This window comes from Armigeres subalbatus, chromosome 1 (assembly GCF_024139115.2).
Source record: "Armigeres subalbatus isolate Guangzhou_Male chromosome 1, GZ_Asu_2, whole genome shotgun sequence".
Classification (NCBI taxonomy): Eukaryota; Metazoa; Arthropoda; class Insecta; order Diptera; family Culicidae; genus Armigeres; species Armigeres subalbatus.
The window spans coordinates 20,680,228-20,686,730 of record NC_085139.1 but is presented as its reverse complement, the minus strand read 5'-3'; positions in this window follow the sequence as shown (position 1 = coordinate 20,686,730).

The window sequence follows — 6,503 nt, the reverse complement described above, 5'->3', positions numbered from 1 at the left end:
AAGTTTGATGTGTCGCAAGCTGGGTTTCAGAATCAATCAAAAAGTGACCACTTCCCTGAGGGCACCAGGTTCCCAGGGAACCTCCGGAAGTGGCCAATGCACTCAGAAGCTCTGCAAATGTCTCCTATTGTATTTGCGTTGCAAAATCATGAAGTTCGATGTGTCGCAAGCTGGGTTTCAGAATCAATCAAAAATTGACCACTTCCCTCAGGGTATCAGGTTCCCAGGGAACCTCCGGAAGTGGCCAATGTGCCCAGAACCTCTGCAAATGTCTTATATTATATTTGTGTTCCAAAATCATGGAGTTTGATGTGTCGCAAGCTGGGTTTCTGAACAACTCAAAAAGTGACCACTTCCCTGGGGGAACCAGGTTCCCGGAGCATCTGTAACCGTATTTTGAAGGTCCGAACGTGCAGTTTCCATTCCTACTAATGCAAAATGATGAATAAAAGCGATTGCATCATTATTAAGAGCATTTACTACTAGTTATCTACGATTAAAAGGAAGTTGACCTATTTTTGACCCCATTTGACCCAGGGGACCCCCTCGATAAAACCGTACCCGAGGTCACCAAATCAATACATCTACACAAAAATATAGGGTTTTATGCATATCCCCTCCAAATTTCATATAAATCGGTCGAAAAACAAGCGAACGGTGGATATTACAATTTGAAATCGTAGCCCGGGCCGAAATGGGTTAAACCGGTTAGTGTCAGTATTGCCCCACAAATTTATTACATAACTAGTTTTTAGATCGCTGGATACTTGGTTATCATGTTACGATAATCTGTTGTTGTTTTATCGAATTTTATGCTCTGTTAAGCTCTGATGCACTGCTGATAATATGCAGCACCCTAGGAGTAAACTTCTTGGAAGCAGTGTACCAAAAGGTATCAATAGTTAAGTTTTCAATAATAATCTTCTTCATCGAAAAAATATTTACTAGACTGGTAACTGGTGATTGTTTTTTTTAAACATGCCATGCCGAGACATGGCCATTCACAAATTACGTTACATCCTAACTGGGACGAGGAGGTCTGGGCAGTGTGACGATTAAAAAAATACTACATCCAACCGACGGTTGTTAGATTTCCTAACAATTTTGTATAAGAATCTACCAAAACCTGTATAGGAACTGGGCATATGCGAAATTGTTAGATTTTTATACAAAAAATGTAAGAAAAGCTTACAAAATTTTTAGATTTTTATACAATATTTGTATAAGAATTTAGCAATCTCGCAAGGCTCATTACAAGAAGTGTGACGAAAGGGGGAGGGGTTTTGAAAATGGTAATTGTTTTGCGTGACTTACTACATGGATCTTCCCTAGATGTCCTTCGCCATACAATTTTTTGGCGGTAAATTCATGCTAGACTATCGTAGATCTTCAGTGTAAGTACGAGACACTGAAGGCGGCCTTACTGTTGAGGTCGAAATACGTATCTGTTAAAGGTACAATAAAGTAGTAGAATTAAATGGAATAGTACAAACGTACGTCTTATGACAAGTAGAAGATAATTTTCAAATCTTCCGCTGACTGCGTAGTTGCCAACGGTGGACCGCACAGAATTGAGTTTTTAGATATTCCACATGACATTTCGGTTAATCTGTTAATTATTATTATTGTCAAAACTTGAAAATGGAAAACGATTTATCTAGTAATAGCAGTTCGTTCGCAGTTCATTAAATACTTTATATTAAATTAGCAAAAGTATTGCAACAGACATTGCCGACACCTGATTTTTTCCGTGTACAACCCACAGCATAATATGTATCTTTATCGCTCTCTCTCAGAATCAGAAATACATAAAAGCTCACTCTCTCAAACATTATTAGAGCATATCGCGGGACCATGAATGGATGAGTCTAGTCCCTTTGCTAAGATATTGACACAAGTGTGCGATCAATGTTGTGCTGTGAGATTCGTATGGAGTCCACTTCGCATACATATGTTAGTATGCTCCTCATCGCCACCTAATGTTCACACTAATATACATTACATGATTTGCTCTCGTGTTCCTGCTCCTCTTTGAGATTCAGATCCGATAGTCCGATATCGATCATCCACGGCTCTGGTGGTGCTGGTGGACCGTGCATTGGGAGAGTGTGCCGTCTTTCACCTCATTGCTGCTTCTATGCTGATTTTGAAGCTCCCGACAGCAGGGTGGGTTCTTTCCATCTTTTGTTTAATTAAGTTTGTAGGTAATTTATTGATTGTAATAGAAATGGACTAATGTTCTCCGGTAGGGGAGAAGGAGACTATATGCACCAGCTAAGCAAATTATACAATAAATTCAATGTAACGATTTTTGACAATCACGACTGAGTCCAATAGGTCATAGATATGTACATTTAAATGTAAAATGTGTGATTTTCGCTGATGCCTATCACTTGCTTTTGAAGATTTTACATAGAGGGCTGTTGTTCTTGATAATTTGATAATTTTTAACTTGTTTTAAAAACGTTTTTTGTCGAGTTTTTTTATTTTTAAATTTAGGGTAACTTTGATCAATCATTTATCTATAGAGAAAACGTGGGGAAACGCCTTAAGATAGGCAATTATAGTTGGAATCTCTTACGCTGAAGCGATGTGCATCGATTGTTTAGAGAAAGAAATCATCACCACTAGTAGAATTATCTGGTTTTTCAACAAAATATATATGTAAATTTAGTAACAAAAACTATGGATTAATCAAGAAAATAAGATTGCCTATCACATAACTATAGGTACGAGCCTAATTGTTTTTGTTATTATACTTTTTTGAGTGCTTTTTTGTAGCTGCTGTGAGTTCTAAAATTAATGTTGATTTCATTGTTCAAAGCAGCAAATTCAGTCAAGATTAAGATACCTAACTCACAATAAGTAATTGTGATGACAGGAAACAATATTTTGTTCATTTCTTGAAAATGATGAAACTGATCAATGTTACCCCGGTGATCAATGTTCCCCCGTACAACTCCGGTGGTAAAGGACCGACTTGAAAGGTCTCCATCCCGAGCGATGTTCAGCTATCGCTTTAACCTGTTGCCAGGTTAGATTTTGTTTGACATCTTTTATTTCTTTATTGAGGCTTCGCCGCCTCTGGGTCTGCCTCTGTTGCAATGTCCCGCTGTACGGAAGAAATAAACTACCCAAAAGTGAGTGTAATTCACCCAACCTCGAACATCCGTACGGGAAGCCAAAATTGAGTAAGTTGGATTGTTTCGCGTCGTTGGATTGTTTCGCTCTTTTGTTTTTGACAACAACAAAAAAAGAGTGGATGAAAGAGAAGAGAAAAAATAACTCAAAAGTAAGTTAAAAAAAACTCAACGTTGGGTACTTTTTTTCTTCCGTGTGGGTTCCAGTCTAATGCTTGTTTACAGATTACATTTCCGCCCCTACGTAGAGTGTGGCCGACTCAGCCCCACTTCCGACCCCGAATTTCTGTTGCTATCGGCGTCTGGTGACAACGACGATGGAGCTCGTTGTTTGAGATCCAGTTGTGAAGCCACCAGGCCCTAATTATATACCACAGGCATCTATTGAGCATATAACAGCACAGTTTTCACGTTAGAGTTGCCTTATCTGCCTGTTTTTCCAGATATTTCTCAAACTCGCAAAGGCAGCCCTTGCTTTCTTGATCCGTGCGCCTAAGTCGATCTTGGGACCGCGCGCCGTCTGACGCCATTTGGCTACCAAGATATTGGAAGCTTTCAACGTTCTCCACTGATTGCTGGGCTACTGTGAAACTGGAAAGGGTTACGTGTTTACATTCAACGATTTGGTTTTGTTGACGTTGATGACTAAACCTGCCGAAGAGGAGCTTACTATGCAAGATCGTTGAGCTTACTCTGAATATCAGAGCGCCGTTGAGCGAGGAGTGCAACGTCATCAGCCAATTCGAAGTCATTTAGGTGCTCCATGGCTGCCATAGCAGAATGCGGTTTGGTTCAGGGTCAATCGCATCTACTAGAATCTCGTCGATTACGATGAGGAACAGTAACGGTGAAAGAATACATCCTTGCCTCACACCAGTTACGGCCTGGATAGGCTCGGACAAGACCCCATTGTGCAGCATTCTAAACGAGAAGGTCTGGTACTGTGCCTCGATGGGGCCGATGAACCCCATTGCGTCTCATATTCTCGTGATTGAGACGATCGAAAGCTTTTTCGTAGTTAATGAATATCAAGTAAAGAGACTCTTGGAATTCGTTGACCTGCTCCAGAATGATGCGGAGCGTGACAATATGGTCCACACAGGATCTTCCGGCACGGAATCCGGCCCGCTGCCGCCGGAGAGTCGCATCGATCTTCTCCTGAATCCATGCTAGGATTATTTTGCATAGAACTTTGAGAACGGTACACAGCAACCTAATGCCTCCCCAGTTATTGCATACTGTCAGGTCACCCTTTTTGGACACCTTCACTAAGATACCTTGCCTCATATTACGAAATAAACGAAGCAATAGTTGAGCGGATGTCATGGGGTCAGTTTTGAGCATGTCGGCTGATATGCGATCGACCCCTGGGGATTTATTCGATTTCATGATTCGTATGGCTATTTGAATCCCTAGCAGTAATGGAGCTTCGGTATTGACGAGTGTTATACGTCGGATCCTAGGCAGATCATGCTGAGGTGATGGTAGTCTGGCTGGCACTTGAAAAAGTTGTTCGAAGTGCCCGAACTAGCGTTTCAGCTGATTGTTTCGGTCAATAACTTACCATTCGCGTCTTTCACAGGCATCGTTGGATTCATCTTCACCCCGCTTAAGCGTCGTGAGATATCGTAGAGGAGGTAAATTTCCCCGGTTGCTGCGGCTCTTCTCCTTTCTCCTCCTTCGACATGAGCGTTTTACTTCCTTCTCAAGAGCCGATTATCGTTGGCGGGTTAAGACTTTGGCTCCTCTGGTTTTTGATCGCTCTATCGCGGCTTTGGCTTCTCTTCGCTCCTCTATCTTCCTCCAGGTCTCATCGGTGATTCATTGTTTTCTCTGGGTGCGCAGTTCGCCCAGATTGTTGTCGCTCTGGTGGCGATGACGGCATTCTTAATGGCGATCCATTGGTCTTCCACTGTTCTGACACGGGTAGAATCTAATTCTTGGAGCAGCGCGTTTAGGTAATCAGCTCAAACTAAAAATTGATTACATGTTCATGATCATTAATTAGCATAAACATCTTACATATTTAGTTTCAGTCTCTAAGATAATGCAAGCACGGTGGGTAGCATAAGCGAGCGAACTTGAGATGGGCCTAAAATATCTTTAAGGAGACATTTTCTCTTGTTCTGATATTAGAGCAGGGAGAGGTAACCTAACTTATATTTGATACTAGCTCTAATCGTGAATTATAATGATCTGTTTTTAATTATAGGGATTTACAACTTCTAATGAAGAGGCTAACCTCAATCAACGAGCTAGATATAAATAGGGAGTGTTATTTGGCAAGCAAATAATGAATATAATTTTACTGGGCCCCAATAATTGCTGTTGGCTTTGAATCGAGCCCTGTTTTTTTTAGACCGATTCGTGCGAGCTCCAGAGTGATTTTGAGAAAATAGAATCCGAATTGGACATGTCCAAATTGTAGATCACTCGCATGCCCTATAAGGTCCTGTATGGACATTATGGGTTGCTATTGGCTTTGGATTGGGGCCAGCTGACTTGGTAGACCAATTGGTCTGAATTCCATAATGGTTTGGAAAACTTAGAACATTCGGTTTACACACATATAGATCGTAGATTTTGCCCATGGCCTCTAAGAGCCTGTACGGACACCATGGGTAGCTCTTGGCGTTGTATCGAGCCGATGAGACCTCTTACGTGCCCTTCGGTCAGTAAAACCTAGCGCAATCGACTCGCTGGACATTTTCAAATGAGAATATACTGCAGCCAATTGCGATTTGAGAAAATGCTAAACATTTCAACATTCTGTACATCATTCAGTGAATCGGGATGAAAACGCATTGTACAAGCCTTCCGGTCAGTGAAACCTAGCCCAATCGACTCAATGGACGTTTTTATATGAGAATAGCCCTCGCTCATATACCGCAGCCAATTTCGATTTGAAAAAAAATGCCAGAAACATTTTGTATATCGTTCAGGGAATTGGGGTAAAACGGCTTTTTGCATGCCCTTCGATCAGTGGAACCTAGCCCAATCGACTCACCGGACTTTTTCATATGATAATAGCCCTCGTTCATATACCGCAGCTAATTGCGATTAAAAAAATGCCAAAAATATCTACATTCTGTATATTGTTCAGGGAATTGGGGTAAAACCCTGCCCTCAGGTTAGTAAAACCTAGCGCAATCAACTCATCTGACGTTTTTATATACGAATAGCTTTGGTTCATATACCGCAGCCAATTGCGATTTGAGAAAATGCTAAATCTATAAAGAATCGTCATATTGTATAGGGGAATTGGAGTTAAATGAGCCTGAATGAGTGTACTGTTGGTAGAAACTACATGTGCCACAAGATTTCTTGGACATTTTTACACAAGATACGCATTTGTTTGATGAA